Source organism: Leopardus geoffroyi, chromosome D2 (assembly GCF_018350155.1).
Source record: "Leopardus geoffroyi isolate Oge1 chromosome D2, O.geoffroyi_Oge1_pat1.0, whole genome shotgun sequence".
NCBI classification, from domain to species: Eukaryota; Metazoa; Chordata; class Mammalia; order Carnivora; family Felidae; genus Leopardus; species Leopardus geoffroyi.
Genome location: NC_059334.1, coordinates 43,798,602 through 43,816,728, shown reverse-complemented (window position 1 = coordinate 43,816,728; position 18,127 = coordinate 43,798,602). Strand labels below are relative to the sequence as shown.

Sequence of the window (18,127 nt, the reverse complement as noted above, 5' to 3'; positions counted from 1 at the left end):
TGTTTTCAAAAGTGCAATATCTTCTATGGAACAATAACAATAATAATGCTTAGTGTCCCAAAATCAATTTTGTCACTTAAGTCATGTAAGAAACCAAAAGAAAAAAAGGCATTTTTCTTTTTCTTTTTTTTTATTATATGAAATTTATTGTCATATTAGTTTCCATACAACACCCAGTGCTCATCCCAAAAGATGCCCTCTTCAATGCCCATCACCTACCCTCCCCTCCCTCCCACCCCCATCAACCCTCAGTTTGTTCTCAGTTTTTAAGAGTCTCTTACGCTTTGGCTCTCTCTCCCACTCTAACCTCTTGTTTTTCTTTTTTTTTTCCTTCCCCTCCCCCATGGGTTTTTGTTAAGTTTCTCAGGATCCACATAAGAGTGAAACCATATGGTATCTGTCTTTCTCTGTATGGCTTATTTCACTTAGCATCACACTCTCCAGTTCCATCCATGTTGCTACAAAGGGCTATATTTCATTCTTTCTCATTGCCACGTAGTACTCCATTGTGTATATAAACCACAATTTCTTTATCCATTCATCAGTTGAAGGAATTTAGGCTTTTTCCACAATTTGGCTATTGTTGAGAGTGCGGCTATAAACATTGGGGTACAAGTGCCCCTATGCATCAGTACTCCTGTATCCCTTGGGTAAATTCCTAGCAGTGCTACTGCTGGGTCATAGGGTACATCTATTTTTAATTTTTTGAGGAACCTCCACACTGTTTTCCAGAGTGGCTGCACCAATTTGCATTCCCACCAACAGTGCAAGAGGGTTCCCGTTTGTCCACATCCTCACCAACATCTATAGTCTCCTGATTTGTTCATTTTGGCCACTCTGACTGGCGTGAGGTGATATCTGAGTGTGGTTTTGATTTGTAGTTCCCTGATGAGGAGCGACGTTGAGCATCTTTTCATGTGCCTGTTGGCCATCTGGATGTCTTCTTTAGAGAAGTGTCTATTCATGTTTTCTGCCCATTTGTTCACTGGAGTATTTGTTTTTTGGGTGTGGAGTTTGGTGAGCTCTATAGATTTTGGATACTAGCCCTTTGTCCGATATGTCATTTGCAAATATCTTTTCCCATTCCGTTGGTTGCCTTTTAGTTTTGTTGATTGTTTCCTTTGCTGTGCAGAAGCTTTTTATCTTCATGAGGTCCCAATAGTTCATTTTTGCTTTTAATTCCCTTGCCAAAAAAGGCATTTTTCAAAGCTGTATTCCATATAAGGGCCAAAGGGTACACACTGCACTATTTATGGATAAGACTCTTGTGATTAACACAGAATTGATGACAACTATATTACACTCACAGAGAATCAGAACAGGTTTTTGGTAACTTTTCTATCACAAATACCACCACTTATGATAGTACATATGCATCTTTACTATTAGATGAAAACTGCTGAGTTGCAAAGGATGAACTGGTTCTTGGCATATATGTAGTGTTTATAACGGAGGAATGCTTGACAAATCCTTGTGTTCTTTTAGAAGACATAGTTGTTTGCATAAATGATTATTTTAGGAGATGCGTAGAGGTAGAAAAAGTGTCTTGGACTTAGTATTACAGAATTTAAAGATGCCAGACTTCCTTTCCTTAAAGAAAATCAGGACGTAATAAAAAATATAAGAAATAAAATAAGAAGACAACCTCTCTCTGATCAAGAAAAATATGAAATAAAAAATAGTGAGTTTGCCTCTTAAGCAGAGAATCAGCCCCCATAATAGGGAAATTGTAAAGAGTCTAAAGTGCTTTGTTTGTTCAGGCCCCATGTTATAAATTGCTTTGCTTTGCTGATAAGAAAAGCTAGGAATTCAGAATATTCATGATCCAGAAAACCAAACAAAAACCTGCCTGTGAACTAATCAGGCTGAGACAAATATGTAAGACTAAAATGTGATTCTGTTCAATCATAAGTGACAAATTCCCTAAGTTGTGTTTTTCTGTCATTCAATATAAAGAGATAAGTATTTTCTTGTCAATTTTACTAATTAAGACCATTACATCTACAATGCAATTTTTATCCTTCAGTGTCAAGAGAATTGCTAGGAAATCACAGGAACGTTTTCACAGGAAAAGCGGAATGTGAGTTCAGGAGGGCCGCCTCCTTTTTTATCTCCCCTTTCATTCGCATTGCAGAGCCATCACCAATGCATTTGTCTGTCTTTCTTTACTCCAGAAGGCTAGAAAGAGTTAGAGCAGAGTCTGGCATAGAGGTTAGCTATCAGAATCAGTCACCTGGCTTTTGCCAAAGAGTTAAAAAATTACTAAAGGCATCCTGACAGCATCAAAATCGAAATATGCACTTGAAGTGCCCACCGTAGCGCCCCCTAGGCGTTACGCATCTTGCAAGAATTTGTGCTTAAACACCTGTCCTCACATTGCTACATTCTTAGAGAAGGGCTGAGGTAAATATCATTTCCTGATCTGGATTCTTTCTCGAAGAAAATACGGATTTGATTATGTCAGCCCGTAAGTACATGCCTGTTTAGTATTCTACATGAAGAAATGAACAAGGTACATGATTCTGTTTTCTAAGGAGAAAGACGCACACACAAGTCTTCAAAATGAAAGATGTGATAAAAGCAGTGTTTTCACGGCACTGATAATGCCAACAAAGACGACTGCTATGACTTCAGGTGACTTAGTCAACTGGCATATCTCAGTGATAGAGTCAGTTATCTCAAATACCCTGAACCTAGCATGTCAGTGCTGAAATAGCTGATGTTTAGTGTGGAGAATGACATACCCAGGAACTTCTAAGGAGACCAAAGTGTGACGCAAGCCACTTGATCACCAAGAGTCAGACTCTCCTTGAATATCTAAGTATCTCTTTTTCTCAAAGCTGGAGGGGGTGGGGAATGATGGTGCCATTTTAAAATTATATCTCAGTTCTGCAGTAGAACGTGACAGAGCTGAGCAAAACCAACAAGTGGGTTAAGAATGCATTGACCACTCCCTTTCCCATTAAAACTCTGAACCTTCCAGTACTTGCAAGTGATATACTTACAGAGAAGGATACAACTGCAGGCTTCATTCATTGAACAAACTTAATGAGTGTCTACCATTTACCAGACACTTTCCAATGTACTTGTGATACAGCAGTGAACAAAACAAATAAAAACCTCCACCCACAAGGACCTCACATTGTAGCATGTGTATGGAGGAGATTTACGGAAGAGAAACAAAAAACATAGTAAATAAGTGAAAACATAATAAATTAGAAGATGATCACTTCTATGGTTAAAAAAACTGCTGAGCAGAAGTTAACTAGGAGTCAGGAATGCCTGCTAAGGGGGTGGTGGGGAGAATGGTGCAGGTTTCAATCTAAAATAGAGTGATCTAGGCGGGGCCTGGGTGGCTCAGTCGGTTAAGCATCCGACTTCAGCTCAGGTCATGATCTCATGGTCTGTGAGTTCAGGCCTTGCATTGGACTCCATGCTGACAGTTCAGAGCCTGGAGCCTGCTTTGGCTTCTGTGTCTTCCTTTCTCTCTGTCTCTCTATCTCTCTATCAAAAATGAATAAACATTAAAAAACATTAAAACTGGGTGATCTAGAGGTACCTGGGTAGCCGAAACTCTTGGTTTCGGCTCAGGTCATGATCTCACAGTTCATGGGATCGAGCCCCATGTCAGGCTCTGCACTGCCAGCACAGAGCCTGCTTGGGATTCTCTCTCTCTCCCTCTCTGCCCCTCCCCTACTTGCTCACGTTCTCTCTCAAAATAAATAAGTATACTTTAAAATGGGGGGATCTGGGGTGCCTGGGTGGCTCAGTCGGTTAAACGTCCAACTTCGGCTCAGGTCATGATCTTGCAGTTTGTGAGTTCGAGCCCCACGTCGGGCTCTGTGCTGACAGCTCAGAGCCTGGAGCCTGCTTCAGATTCTGTGCCTCCTTCTATCTCTGCCCCTCGCCCACTTGTGCTCTCTCTCTCTATCAAAAATAAATAAATGTAAAAAAAATTTTTTTTAATAAAATGGGGGGATCTAAGCAGGCCATACTGAGAAGATGACAACCAAGTAAAGACTAGAAGGAGGTAAGAAAGGGAAGTATGCTGACAACGGGAAGAAAGCAGAGGAGACAGCCAGTGTGGAGACTAGGAGGAAGTTATCTGGGTGCTGGAAAGGATAGAGGTGTGGAGTAGGGCCGCCGTGCATAGGGCCTCAGGAGATGAAGTCAGAAAAGTCGCTGAGGCTGGCCTGTGTCGATCTTCATGAAAACCCTGGCTTTCACTATGAATGGAGACTCTGCAGGGTTTTTCAAAAATGACATAATCTGGCTTAAATATCACACGAATCATTCTGGCCACTGTGTTGAAAGTTGTGCAGGAGAGGCAGGGAATGAAGCAGTTAGAAAATTACTGGCAGACTTCAGGATGTTAACAGGCTGTTGAAGGCTGGAGCCCCAGAGTGGTAGCAGAGGAGGTGGAAGAAGTGTGGTACCCTGGATACACTCTGAAGGTTGACAGCCAATGGCATTTCCTAAAGGAATGGATTTCATACATGAGAGTACAAGAGGGAACCTGATGGGGCTCAAGGCTTCTTTCCCTGAGCAGGCAGAAGACCAGATTTGCCACCAACTAAGATGGAAGAGATTCAGGAGCAGGCGGAAAGGAGTTCATGTTGAGTGTGAGAGTACCAAGTGGAGATGTTGAGCAGACTGCTGGACACGCAAATGTGAAGTTTGGAACAGAGATCTCAGCTAGAAATGTAAAAGTTGTTAGGATGGGGGCGCCTGGGTGGCTCAGTTGGTTAAGCAACTGACTCTTGATTTCGGCTCAGGTCATGACGCCATGGTCATGAGATCCAGCCCCACGTTGCTCTCTCCATGCTGAGCATGGAGCCTGCTTGGGATTTTCCCTCTCTCTCTGCCCCTTTCCCACTCATATGTGTGCTCTCTCTCTTTCTCAAAATAAATAAACTTTTTAAAAAAGTTGTTAGGGTATAGGTGCTATTTAGTGCCAAGAGACTGGTAAAGGAGTGTCAATAAAGAGGGGATCAAGTACTGAGCCCAGGGCCATTCCAGCATTAAGAGGTCGGGAAAGGAGGAGGAACCAGGAGAGGAGATTGGGAAGAGTAGCCAGTGAGGTAAAAGAAAAACCAAATCGTCTGGTGTCCCAAAAGCTGAATGAAGTAAGTGTGCAAATGAGAATAGCGGTGATCCATAAAATGTGGGAAATGTGCCTCAGCCCTGTTTCTGTGGATAGGACTGTGACAGCATGCTTCATTCACACTGGCCCTTGCTTCAGGAATCAGCATCCTGACTTGCTACCCCTGACCAGTAACAAGGGCCACGTCTGCACTGGCAAATCGTGCATCCATAGAACTTCAAGAATCCACCTGGACCAGGCTCATATCCCTTCAGATACTAAATACAAGGTGTTGGAACTCATTTTAGGCCGTATATTACAATGCTGGCCTCCTGTTTCGAGAGGAAAATTCCAGAGCTGGTTCATTTCCATATCAGCCCTGACTCCCTCCTATTCCCCACTGACTATGTCACTAAGTCCAGCACGTAGCACATCCAAACCACTCAAGTTATGACATCTCATGAGAAGGGACTGTCTTATCACTTCATGTCACTAATCCCAGTGCCGCAGACCGTCCATGAGCATCTTGCCAAGTGGAACTGAAAAACTGGTACTTTGATTATCATAGTTCTCTCTACTGTTATGGCAGAGGGGGAAATAGCTATACAAGAGGAATCTGCATTCCTTATATGCCCTTGAGAGCAAAGAGTAAATTCAGACTCCTATCTTGGTCTGTTAGCAGTGAGGTTTCTAATGTAGAGACAAACAATTCAGGAAAGGCAGAAATATCCCCGAAGCAGGCTGGCATCCCCTCTTCCGTGTAAACTCACTCAGCACGTCTGCCTCCTCGGAAACAAAGAATGTCAATTTCACCCGGAAACCTAATGAGAGATGCCCAGATCTCCAGGAATGACACCTTTCACGCATCCTGGATTACATTTCTGGTGAGTCACCTCCCAGGAGTCACAACAGGCCCTGGAAGCTTGGCTCATTCTCAACCCCGAAGCCCACATCTACTTTCATGGAGCAGCACAAAGACACCATGGAGTGCAGCTGATTGCTTCAATAATCTAAGAGAGGCATTTCAGGCCTCTGATTTGAGGACATTGTTGTAAATGTCATTTGCATGGAGCAGAAAGAACTGCCTTCATTGCATCCCCAGCAAAACTCAAAGAAGAAAATCAGGGTTATGAAAATTGTTTGTCAGAGGATGGATGAATTCTGATTTAGTAAAAGGTATATGGTCCCTGAGTTCCAGCAAAGGCAAAGAGGAGACAGGGCCATAGTAAAGAAAAATATCACTTGGGTTACTCCCAACTAATAGGATCATATAAAAATGAAATGGAGAATAAAAGGACGTGATGTTGATGGATTATGATGAGAACGGAGTTAAAGAAAATAAGTACTTTAAATCATCCAATTCCCCAAATAACATTAGAAACCAGGGAACCAGATGTGTTCAAGCTTATCTGCACCAAATCTGAAAAACATTGGCAAGATTACTAACTGCAATTTCACAATGACATGATGGGGCCCCAAAAGCAATTCTGAAGACAGCTTGTCTCCTTGCAGAGATAACAGACTCAGACATAATCCAAGTTCCTTCAAAGGGCCAATTCAGGGGTCACAGCCAAGATCAAGTTTGTAATTATAATTTCACCTTCTGCTGGCAGAGAGAATTGAGTCAGAGGAGGCACTGCCCAGCGAGGAGCAATTTCCTCTTTAAAATGATGGTCATTAATAGAGTTTATAGGGAAGATGGCCACACCGTTGTTCTTTACAAAGTTCTAATTTTGTGCTACCATATCGAGTAGTAAACCACAAAATTTAAGAGAATCTCAGCTAGGATCCTGTTGCCATAACTTAACAATCTTATAAATACTAACTAAAATACCCACAATAGGAAAACACATATCTTCTTTTCATGCAAGACAATTTAGATTGTGTTGGTGAGTGCACTACACCCCGGCAACTCTTGAGAAAGAGCTGTTTAGACTTTTGCTGATGCTGTGCAGAAGCAGGACATGTGTTCTTGTCCTCATATGTCCTTGTGGTTAGGCCGGGAGGCTGTAGCACAGCTCCTACTGCGATGAGAGAGAGATCTTCCCTGCCCATCCAGGAAGGAAATATTCGCTCAGCATCTAAAGGTCACATGGCAGGCTTTACACTTGTAGAATCAAATTAGTAAACTCGTGCTCGATTAGACGAACTCTCTTATAATACAGGAGGTAAAATTGAGATCCAGACAGGTGAGTGACTCTCCCAAGACAGTCAATGAATGGTAGAGCCCCTGTCAAGTCTTATATCCCAAACATCACGCTGCACTTTCTACTTGAATACATTTGATGTGAGTGATCATTCTGCCAGCCACCCATCTGAAGTGTCTGATATTAAAGAATATTAGAAGAGAGAGCTGCGGGGACAGATATCTGATGTGGGCTTACTATTTCCTGTTTTTATTGTACTAATTACCACCATCGCTGAAAATATACCAAGAAAGCGTTTCTTAGCATAATCTTTACACACAGCCACATATTATATTACTCTGGGGACATGTATAATTACTGCCCTCCCCCAATTCAATCAGTGAGGCCAGGCAATATATGTGTCTTTCCACATCAGTATTGTGAGCTTCTTCGCCACAAGCAGAGATGTGATAATTACCACATGCAATCAGACGCCGAGCATAAAATGCAATTTTCAAATATTGCTGAAAACCAAATGTAGTGAAGTTTGCCACATTCTTATGAAACCAAACCTAACTGGAGAACTAACAACACTGGTTTCTGTTGACCTACTTATGATTTGACATTTGAAAGAAAGCAAGAAGAGTAGGATGCCCTGAACTCAGAGGTCAAGGAGGCACCAGTCTTTAACTCTCCATGTGGGGAATGAGATTTTCAGTTGTTATTCGGCTGTCTAATGGGTGAGGCAAGACAGACTCAGTTAAATATGCGCTTTCAGCTCTTTGTGTGCACCTGACATGGTTCCCGAACACCAGGGCCTCAGTTCCCGGCCCAATTTGAAAATACTCACTCCTATCTTGTTATTAACAATACCCATGATAAGAGGGCTAAGTGTTTCTTCTGCAAATTGCAACTCAAAAATAGCATGTTTGGGTAACAATAAACAAATGCATACACACACACTTTCAATTGGAAATAAATGGTAATACCCAATCCTGGGACCAGCTCTTCTTCTGACTGTGGTTTCTGCCCTGACTATTGATTTGTGTTCCCAGAAAGTCAGATGCCAGCAGTTGGCCTCAGATGGCAAGTCAGTCTAACCAAAGACTATGATCCCTCATTCCTCAGCATCTGACATTTGAAGAGAGTGATATCTAATGAAGGTTTCTTTTCTGAGCTATCCCATTAAAAGGAAAGTATCTACCAGCCAGTCAGTATGGGTTCACAATACCAAAAAGCCAGGGGACCCAGTAGGAGCAGGGGAAATCTGAAGGGGAGGCCCCAAGGGACCAGCCACCCCACTGTGATGTAGATAAGGTTGTAGGACTGAGGCCCCCCTCGACAGCCTCAAATGAACCACCATAAGTGACTCTCCTAATCGTGTTTCTGCTCAACCTAAAAAGGGCCTCACTTTTTTCCTTTAATGTAGAGGGAGAGAAAAAAAAGATCTGCCCTGTCAAAGCCACACAAGGGAATTCTCTTAAAATAAACAGCAAAACTTAACCGCAGGCTTTTCTTTCCATGGACATATTTTAAATGTATATAATGTTAGCTGGCTGCTGGAAAAATGACAAGTGTCTGTTTTCATTAGACTCCCCAAGTGCATAGATCTAATTGACAGCCGTTCGGAGGCATGGAGGAACTTCCAGCTTCGGGGTTTCCATGGTAACGTGTCCCCATGGCTGGAGCTGCACTGCTCCAAGTCATCACTCACAGGAACCCACATTCTAGATACCCTGTTAAGTCGTCCAGGAATTTCAACATCCCAAAGGTTACCATATCCTATTTTCCAAGCAGGTCAAATGTCCTGCTTTGGGAGCTAAGCTTCCAATTCAGAACTCCAAGAATTCTTTGTTAAATTTATATGCCCTTCTTTTTTCCTTCCTTTCTGGCTCTGCAGCATACTCATTGTACATGTTAAGGCTGTAAGTTTTAAATCGTCCTGGTGAACTCTCTTTCATTTCCCTCCAATGAAGTCACATTGCACCCTTCTCTTCTGGGAGGTACCGCTTGCCACATTTAGTCACCAAAGATGAGGCATTTCAACCAACGCCAGGTTCACAGGTTCACAGGCCCCCAGGCGAGGTGGAAGGAGGGCAGAAGCAAGGCGTCAGAGGCCCTCAGCTGAGGCGGGGTCCATGGGGGTTGCGCTCCAGCCCATTCTCTGCCTGCCCCACACCCACAGGCTGAGGGGCTACAGCACCCCAGAACGGTACCGTTTTTCAAAAGCAAACAAAGAGGACATGCGCAGACCTCGCAGTATGTAGCACACTTAAAACACCTTCTTTCATTTCATTCTCAGAGCTTGATGACAGAATTCTTATTAGTCCTAAATTATATTGAGCAAAACCAAGGTTAAGTACCCTGCTAAGGGCCACACCAACCATAAATGGCAAAGTCAGGATTTCAAAGTTAGTCCTCCAGCTGCCATGTCTGTGCTCTGCCCACCCTACTCACCCGCAAAAGAAACTACACAGACCCTTCGTGCCCTGACCCCTTCAAAGGGGAATGCCTGCTGGCCACAGAAAAGGTGGGTTCTGCTCTTAAAACCATCCAATTAGAGGAATTTCTCACTAACTACTACCTGTGCTGGGGAGGGGGGGGTGGGGGCCTTTGGCGTTTAAAAACTAATTGTCCCTTAAATGTGTATGTCGCCACCTTCTGGGCTGTGACACACCCAGGCTCCATATATTTCACCAAGACGAAATGACAGCCACCCTGGTTGTTCTTTGTACATAATGCTCTGTGTTCAAACAAGTTGGTTTGGATCCGTGCTAATAGATTCTTATCAGTTAATTGAATCAGTCACTGTTCATTTACCTGGGCTCCTCTGATGGGATCTACAAACAGTCCTTCACAATCAAGATCTTCCGGAAATTAGATGGATACGTGAGTGGCTTCGTTCAAACTATACCATACCTACAATGGGAAAAGAATGTTCACGTCTCATATTCCTATGTGTGTTTGATGGGGTGGAAGTATTTGTTAAGCATAGAACTACGGTATGTTTAGGACTTATTCAGTGTCATTTCTCTTCATTGAAATATTGAGTCACTAAGGGCTTTGCCTTCATCATTTTTTTTTAAATAAAAAAGATTTTAATACATAAGAGAAGTACATAAGTATGAAATCAGTGGTTGGATGAATTGGGAAGACTCATCAATAACTAACTGGTCCTCAGAAATGAAGATGTCTAGTGTATGGCCAAGCAAAGGGGTGTCACCATGAGTGATAGCTTAGCACCTCCCCTTGTAATTGACAAATAACAGATAGTGATGAGGTTAAAGGCAAAAGGGCTGTAGACACAGAGGTTAGTGTCCAATGCTTTGAAATGTGACAGTTCGAATAGAGCAGGGGAAATATTTTTAAAAAGAAAGAAGAAAAGAAGCCAAAAGACTATTTATTCTTTGTTTCCCCTTGGGGGCAAAGGGGCTTTTTCCAGGCTTTCTTCCAAGAATCCTATCTTTTTTCCTCCTTCTAACTAAATCATCTGGTCAAGAACATATTTCAAAATGTGCTCTCTAGTTTGAAATTCCAGCCATCCAGCTGCAACCAAATAGGAGGAGGCATGGGGCAGGGGGAAGGGGGAGTACTTATAGGTTTAGAGCAGGAAAGCAGATAGAATCCACTCATTTATTCATTCTTTCAACAAATATTTATTCATTTATTACTCTGTGCCAGACACTGGGGAAAGAACAATAAACAAAATATTCCCATGGAACATACACAGTAGAAGAAGACATAGTAAACAGAAATATTTCTGTCAGATGGCCATAAGGAGTGAGTGGTGGAAAATAAAATAAGATAATGAGGAAAGGGTTTTTATTTTATCCAGGGATGCCACAAAGTCCTGCTCAATGAGAAGGCATTTGAACACAGACCAGAAGTGAAGAAGCAAGCCATCTGGATATGCAAAGTAAGAGAATACAGCAGAAGAACCCATGCAAAGGCCCTGAGGTGCTATCAGAGTTGGTACTGTTTGAGCCAAGAAAGAGGGCCAAGGAGCTTGAGGGAAGTGACTGTGGGTTGCAGGCTGGGTTCCATAGGAGCAGACTCTCAGAATAAGGTGATCATGTAGGAAGTGTATGTGTATGTAAGGCATGAGCTCGAATCAACACATATAAAAGGAAAGGGGAGGAAGCAGGATTAAACAAAAGGAGAAGTTGGACCACGTTGTGATCTTGACAGAGAATGCAGGCAGCCCCTCAGGGAGTTCTCAAGCTGGGATGGCCCTTCAGAGTTACCAGGCTCTATGCCCATTTATTTACCACTCATCACATGCAGGCTACCCCAGGAAGAAGGCTGGCTTTGGGAGAAGCAGCTTTCTCCATTGCTAGAAAATTTCCACAGGGGCCTAGAGACTATAGGAAATATTTCTTTCAGTCCTGAAGAGGTGACCCCTCAGAGTATTCTCTACACCAGGGAGGAGAGTGTTGAGGGGTAAGCACGGAAAACACACCAGTAACCAGATTATTTCAAAGCTGTGGGTAGAAATTCGGCTTACCATGGCAGTCACTGGAGGATTTGAGGCGACTTAGATTTTAAAAGGATCATTCTAGACATTGGTCTGAGAACTGACTGTGAGGAGGGAATGTTAAGAATAATGACATCACTGGTATAGCACTTAAAGGAAACAAAATTTGCAAAAGAGAAAGAAAAGGAGTTTTCAGTAAGGGCAGCAAAGTCCCACACAGTCACCAGGTGTTGTCGGGGAGCCCTGCTGGCAGCATAACAAAATGGAAGGGGAAGCGGAGAACACATCTAGACAGGGGACATGAGAACAAGGCTCAGCCATTCACCTCTGGAAAAGCATTGGAAGATCTTTCATGCAGATGAATCAGAGGTTCAAATAAAGTTTTTAGTGTGTTTGGGGCAAGAAAATAAAGAGGATTAGAGTTTCTTTGAGGGTTCTCGGGAGAGCTTAGAAGGTAGGTCATGGTGGCGTTCAGGAAAGGTGAAATTCATCAAAGAGCTGTGAGAAAGAGAACGAGGCATCCTTCTGATTCAGGGCAGTGGTTCTCGAAGTCGGGTGTATCGTAACCAACCAAAGAGCGAATAGAGAACACAGTGACCCACGGGAACTTCCACAGGTGTGGCCCTGGGCCTTTGTGTAGGTCCTAGTTTCCCAGGTGATGTCGATACCCACAAAAATGAGAGAACCGCTGATTTGGGAGACTGCTGTATGTTGAGCCAGCATTTGGACGGGCTCCCCTCCCAGGGAGAAAACAACCAACAGACGTCACTGCCCTTTGGTTCCCATTCACAACCAGTGTCCATTAATATCCACGTATTATAGGCAGCATCTCTGTCCTCTACCAAAAGGTGGATTCATTACTATTTGAAAGAGCCTCCGAACTGATGAGTCTCCTTGGTGACTGCAGCAGGTGAGAGCACAGTCACAGAGCCTTTGTAGCTGAGTCTGTTGGCACAACCCAGGATCCACAGGTCCTACTCAGAGTAGAGGTCGGGCAGAGTCCGTTTTAAACCTTGAACACCTTCATAGAGAAAATATAAAATAGAATGGGCTACAGATGTCCTCCAATCATGAAGCTACCAGAGGGCACAAAGTGAAATTTCTCCTTAGTTTTTGACCGGAAAGCAAAACTCAAGCAACCTGACTCCTAAGCAGAGAGGCTTGGAACAGGCCCTATAGACTCTCCTTCCATGTTATAATTAGAGTGACAGACTCCAGAGGTCCAGGAAAGAAAAACAGTGACAGCCGACTAATCCCCTCTGTTCCAGTAAAAAAGTAACACCCCCACCTGGTGGTGCCATGGGTCTCAGGCTGCCTAAAGGGATTTTTCAAATAGGAATGCAACTTTTTTTTTTTTTAATCAACAAGGGGTGGAAGGGGACATGAACATTTATGACAGATCTAATTTCATTTTCAGAAAACTTGTAAAGATTGACCCAAGGTCTACACTGCCTCAGTCAAGCCACCATGGATAAGTAAAGCTTACAGAGAGGCAAGCTTCCACATAAAGTCTCAGAAATATGTCCAGCAATTTTCCAACCGATTGAAAGAACAAGGCTTCATTCAGAAGACTAAAAGCTGAATTAGAGCACTGCTGCTTCAGCAACTATTTGATAAATAGGTAAAGAAAGGATCCAATAGAGAACAAAACCAAGATGAACGTGAACAGAGGGCATGCTAATATACTATATATCAGTAAATATACCATACTAATTTTTAAACAAAATTATATTAAAAGTGGAACAACTTAAGTCACAGGCTAAATTACTAAAGAATGGAAAAGGAGAAGTTACAGAAAGAAGCCAAAATGCAGGAACTTTTCATATTCCATCAAGAATTTAAAATATTGCGTTTCACTACACCTGGATGGTTACATAAGAGTGCTCCTCATTGCCTTCAATCACTTTGTTAAAAGCAAGGATATTTATGCTCCAACTTTTACTTAGAATAAAGAAAACAGGGCCCTTGCAACAAAAAGATCAGATAAAAGAAAAATAATATGAACGTGTGCTGCTGGGGGCGGGGGGGCGGGGTGGAGGTGGGGAACAACTGAGACCATGGAAAGGAAGGAAGTTGCATAGGTAGGGAAGGATGTGCTCCATAGACGAAGGCAGCCCAACAAATAGGAAACCCGCAGAAAACCCCAGGCCAGTGGCTGCGAGTGCAGGAAGGTGGCACTGAAGGAACTGCTAAAGGGCCCGTTAGCCGCAATCCCCCTGCTGAGACGCCCAAGCCTGTAGGTGATGCGCCCACCACCCCAAATGCTCAGAGACTCTGGAGTATGCCCAAAGCAGCTTTGCTATGCACGTACATAGAATGGCTTCAGCAAGGCCTTTGATGGTTATTATCTATACAGTCTTCACCACGTATCTCTGAAGAAGGTCACATGCGGATTAGGATAGGAATTGGGTTTCCAACCCAGCCAATCTTATGATAAAGCTCCCGTTTAACTTTTAACTTTCATGCTTTGCTGTATAATATAGATGAGGAAAAGAAAGCAGACCACAATAACTGCAAACTGGGTGGCTCAGTCGGTTAACCGTCCAACTCTTGATTTAGGCTCAGGTCATGACCTCATGGTTTGTTCGATTGAGCCCCATGTCAGGCTCTGTGCTGACAGTGCAGAGCCTACTTGAGATTCTCTCTCTCCCTCTTTCTCTTCATCTTCTCCCGCTCTCCCTCTCCCTAAATAAAACAAACATTTTATGAAAACAATTTTTTTATGTTTATTTTTTGAGAGAGACAGAGATACAGAGCATGGGCAGGGGAGGGGCAGAGAGGGAGGCAGAATCTGAAGCAGGCTCCAGGCTGTGAGCTGTCAGCACAGAGCCCAACACGGGGCTTGAACTCACGAACCATGAGATCATGACCTGAGCCGAAGTCGGACGCTTAACCGACTGAGCCACCCAGGCACCTCCACCAAAAAAAAAAAAAACAATTTTTAAAGTAGCTAAACTTACAGGATCCTGACCCAGCAGACCATGTTTGTAAAATTAGAACATTAGATGATTCTATCACAGTACAAAAGCAGAAATAATGACGCTAAGCATTCCACTTAAAAATCTTAGGGGGAACCAAAGAGGAAAATGACACAGACTAATAACATAACAAAGTACGCATAAACAAATAGAGAAATAGTAAAATGTAAAACCTGCTTCCCTGGAAACACTAATAAAAGAGACAAACTTGTGCTGAAACTAATTGAGACAAAGAGAGAAAAGCATAAATCATCAACATTTGAAAGAAGGAGAGAGATGTAGCTAGCCATGGACAAGAGACTGCTTTAAATTATAAGTGAATACCCTGCGCACTTGTAAAATTATGCCATTGAAAAACTCACTGAAAAGGATAATTTCCCATAAGACCATAAAATACAAAAATTGACACAATAAGTAGAAATCTGAAGAGGCTGCAAGATTGATAGATAAATTGGAAAAATTTCAAGGGATTACTCAGAGAAAGGCCTGTTTTCCTCTATTTTGCACAACGACTTGTTTCTATACCTGGCATTCTTCTGACTGGCAGGCAGACATGGCAGACAATTTTGGTGAAGAACATTCTTGGCTGGCTCTACAACTGAGAGGTCGTGGTGGGAAAGGAGATCACAGATATTTCTACAGTCAATAAATATACTATTGTTAACATGCTAGATACAGAATAAGAGCAAAAGAGACACCAACAAATGGCCCTAGAAAGCTCGGGCACCCAAAGGGGTCAACCAGCTTATAGTAATTAAAGGCTCGCTTGGGAAATTCCTACAAGGGTTTCTCCCGTGGATCAAAGCCGTGGTTGGACCTAAAGCAGATGATGAGGCTGGGACCACAGCAGCCAATGAGCCATGGAAGGATCTGTCTTCCTCCAAACTCACAGAAAGAGGTCATGGTAGTTAATGTGGCTCATTGTACCTGAAAAGCAAGACGAAGGATCACCATGGGGTATTATCTGCTATACTGCTCAGCCCTGGAACCCTAAAGTTTCCTTGGGGGTTTATTAAACGTAAGAACCTAAGTACAAGGAAATGGACAGGAGGAGCGGTGAGGTGGCTTAGCCTGGACTTCTCCATACTGCATCCCGTCACCAGGCTGGGGGAAGTGGATGGTGAAGAGACTGCGGGACTCTGCTCCACCCCAGTCTATACGGAAGAAGTCCACCAGAGCAGCAGGAGAAGGAGGACTTGGGCAGCGGTCAATAACTCTTCGCAGCTGGAACAAATTTTAAAAAAATAAAGGCAAGGGCCCAAACCAGATTCTCAGTCAAGGTACTGAGTTATAGAAAGTGGAGAGTTTTGTCTAGAATTTTGGAAAAAATCATGGTCTCTTTGGAAAGGCAAGGTCAACAGGTCCTAAGCTGAGCTTTGAGAAATATGACCCAGAACAATTACGGTTTCAATTAGAAAGTTGTTGCTGCCTGAACCCACAACAACATGACCTCTGACTCTCCTCCCACCACACAGTGGGTGGCCCATACCCTTCCTGGTTTCCCAGATGGCTCACTGCTGGCTGGTAGAATCTAAGTTGCATGTCTACAACCTAGAGCAAGGGAAGTTGAAAATGTAAGGGTATGGTGGTAGTGGTGGTTTTAACATTTTTTTGTTGGAAAGGCAGGATTTACGGAATTGGTAATTGTCAAACCATGAGGGGGATACAAAATATGAAAAGCATCTGTGAACAACTGATGTCAATTGTTATGGCTGTGGGCAGGTCACCTCAGTTTCTCTCCTGCAAAAAGGAGTATGTAACAATTTCTCTTAACTGATCCAAGAATTAAATACGTCTGCATGTAGCAAAGACTGACATGTAATTCTCCATGAGTGTCAGTTCACAAAGACACTTGCCCTAAATGGACACGTAACACTGATACTGGCTCTTCCTGCGTGTGTTCGCATCACAAAGACACTGAATTTGAAAATGTCATTCCATATTCCATTCTGGTGTAGCACAAAACATTACCCAAAATATTCACAAAGAGTCTCGCTATAAAGTCAAAATATCCAACCAGTGACCCAAGAAACCACCCAAAGTAGAATTAGAAGCCACATCGCTTCTCCTTTAAAGGGCAAGGACACGGTATGCTGAGACAGATGCTCCACTGTTAGTTAATGTCTAATCAAGCCACATGGACAGCCACCCTGACAACAATGACAAAGACCAAAGCAGTCACCAGACGCAGAGCACGTGCTACGTGCCAAGCATTGTGACGTGCTTTTTTCTTTCCAACATTATTAATTGACTTGGTACACTACTCTTATGGGATGGACATTATCAGGTCCCTCTTACACAGATAAAAAGCAGAGGCTGAGAATGTTCAAGTTTGAATCGAACCATAGCCTGACCCCAAAGCTTTGCTCTGCCTCTTCTATGTAAGTCTTCTGGTCCTATGCTCCTCACCAACCCTATGGCTTTCTGTGGCTTGGCTATACCCACATTTCCTCTATCCACATTCCACCTGTAGTGTGACAGGGCCTCTATGCCAGGTGATTCCTTTGGCTCCCACTTTTTCAAAACTCCACTGTCCTTGCTGGAAATGAGACTTTTCTGTTTTCCAAACTTGGTGCCCGAGCGTGACACAGTGAGTCAGTGCCTTCCTCACCCTTGAGCACTGTGATCCTTTTCTGAGTTCTATCAGGGTTCTGCTGACCACTTTTGGCCTGAACCCAGGGGAGCCCACAGTTGACAGCTGACAATAAGAAAATGGATGGATTAACCACAAAAGGGGCAAAGTTCACTTTTGGTCTCTTGATTTCAGAGCATCCTTGTGTAAAACAGTTGAGGATACCAAGCGGAAACTGTCGGTGCACTTCAAAGTTCAATCACCCCCCCGCCACCAGGCAAATGTTCAGTGCTTATTCTCCTTGTGATTTCCAGCTTATTAGGGCTGCTGAGATAGCAGTCTGTGCTTCAGATCATTAGCTACTTGCTCCTTAAACGGAATCCGTTAGCTAAATATAACCAGGAACCCTCAGTAGTTGGCACTAATTATGTTAGGTTGCATTGTTAAGGTAAATAACAGAAGAAACTATCAATGTATACATATGAAAGCCATAATTTTCCTGTTTGCCCCAGACAGGAAGCATTTTGGGCATTGCTTAACAGGGCTTATTCAACTGTCAGTTCAATAGGATGACTGATCATGGGTCCTGCTCCAATGAGAGGCTCACAGCCGAGCAACATTCAATCACACTCTTCCTTCCTAGTGAAGAGGTGAGGAGCTGGGATTCCTCAGTGCATAAATTTCAAGTTGGGAATCCAGCCACATGTTTCTCTTGAGATGAGGCCATGTAGTAGGAGACTGGTCTGATTGTCACAGACTCTACCATGTGTTTGGACAGCCCAGAACCATAGAGGGGGAAAGGGACATAAGTACCAGTCCCTCTGTTATTCTGTGATGGGAAACAAGAGTTTCCTGAGCTGACAGATCCATAGTAACCTACCAGACCAGTGGCTT

The 18,127-nt window shown here is 43.2% G+C and overlaps 1 long non-coding RNA gene across 1 annotated transcript in view; it reads right to left on the bottom strand.

The window, feature by feature from the left end:
* Positions 1–9,939: 9,939 nt before the first annotated feature.
* Positions 9,940–18,127, bottom strand: part of LOC123576699 — a 114,149-nt gene continuing 105,961 nt past the window's right edge. Inside the window, exon 3 of the long non-coding RNA XR_006701548.1 lies at positions 9,940–10,128. This is a non-coding gene — a long non-coding RNA (uncharacterized LOC123576699). The remainder of the gene's footprint in view (positions 10,129–18,127) is intronic.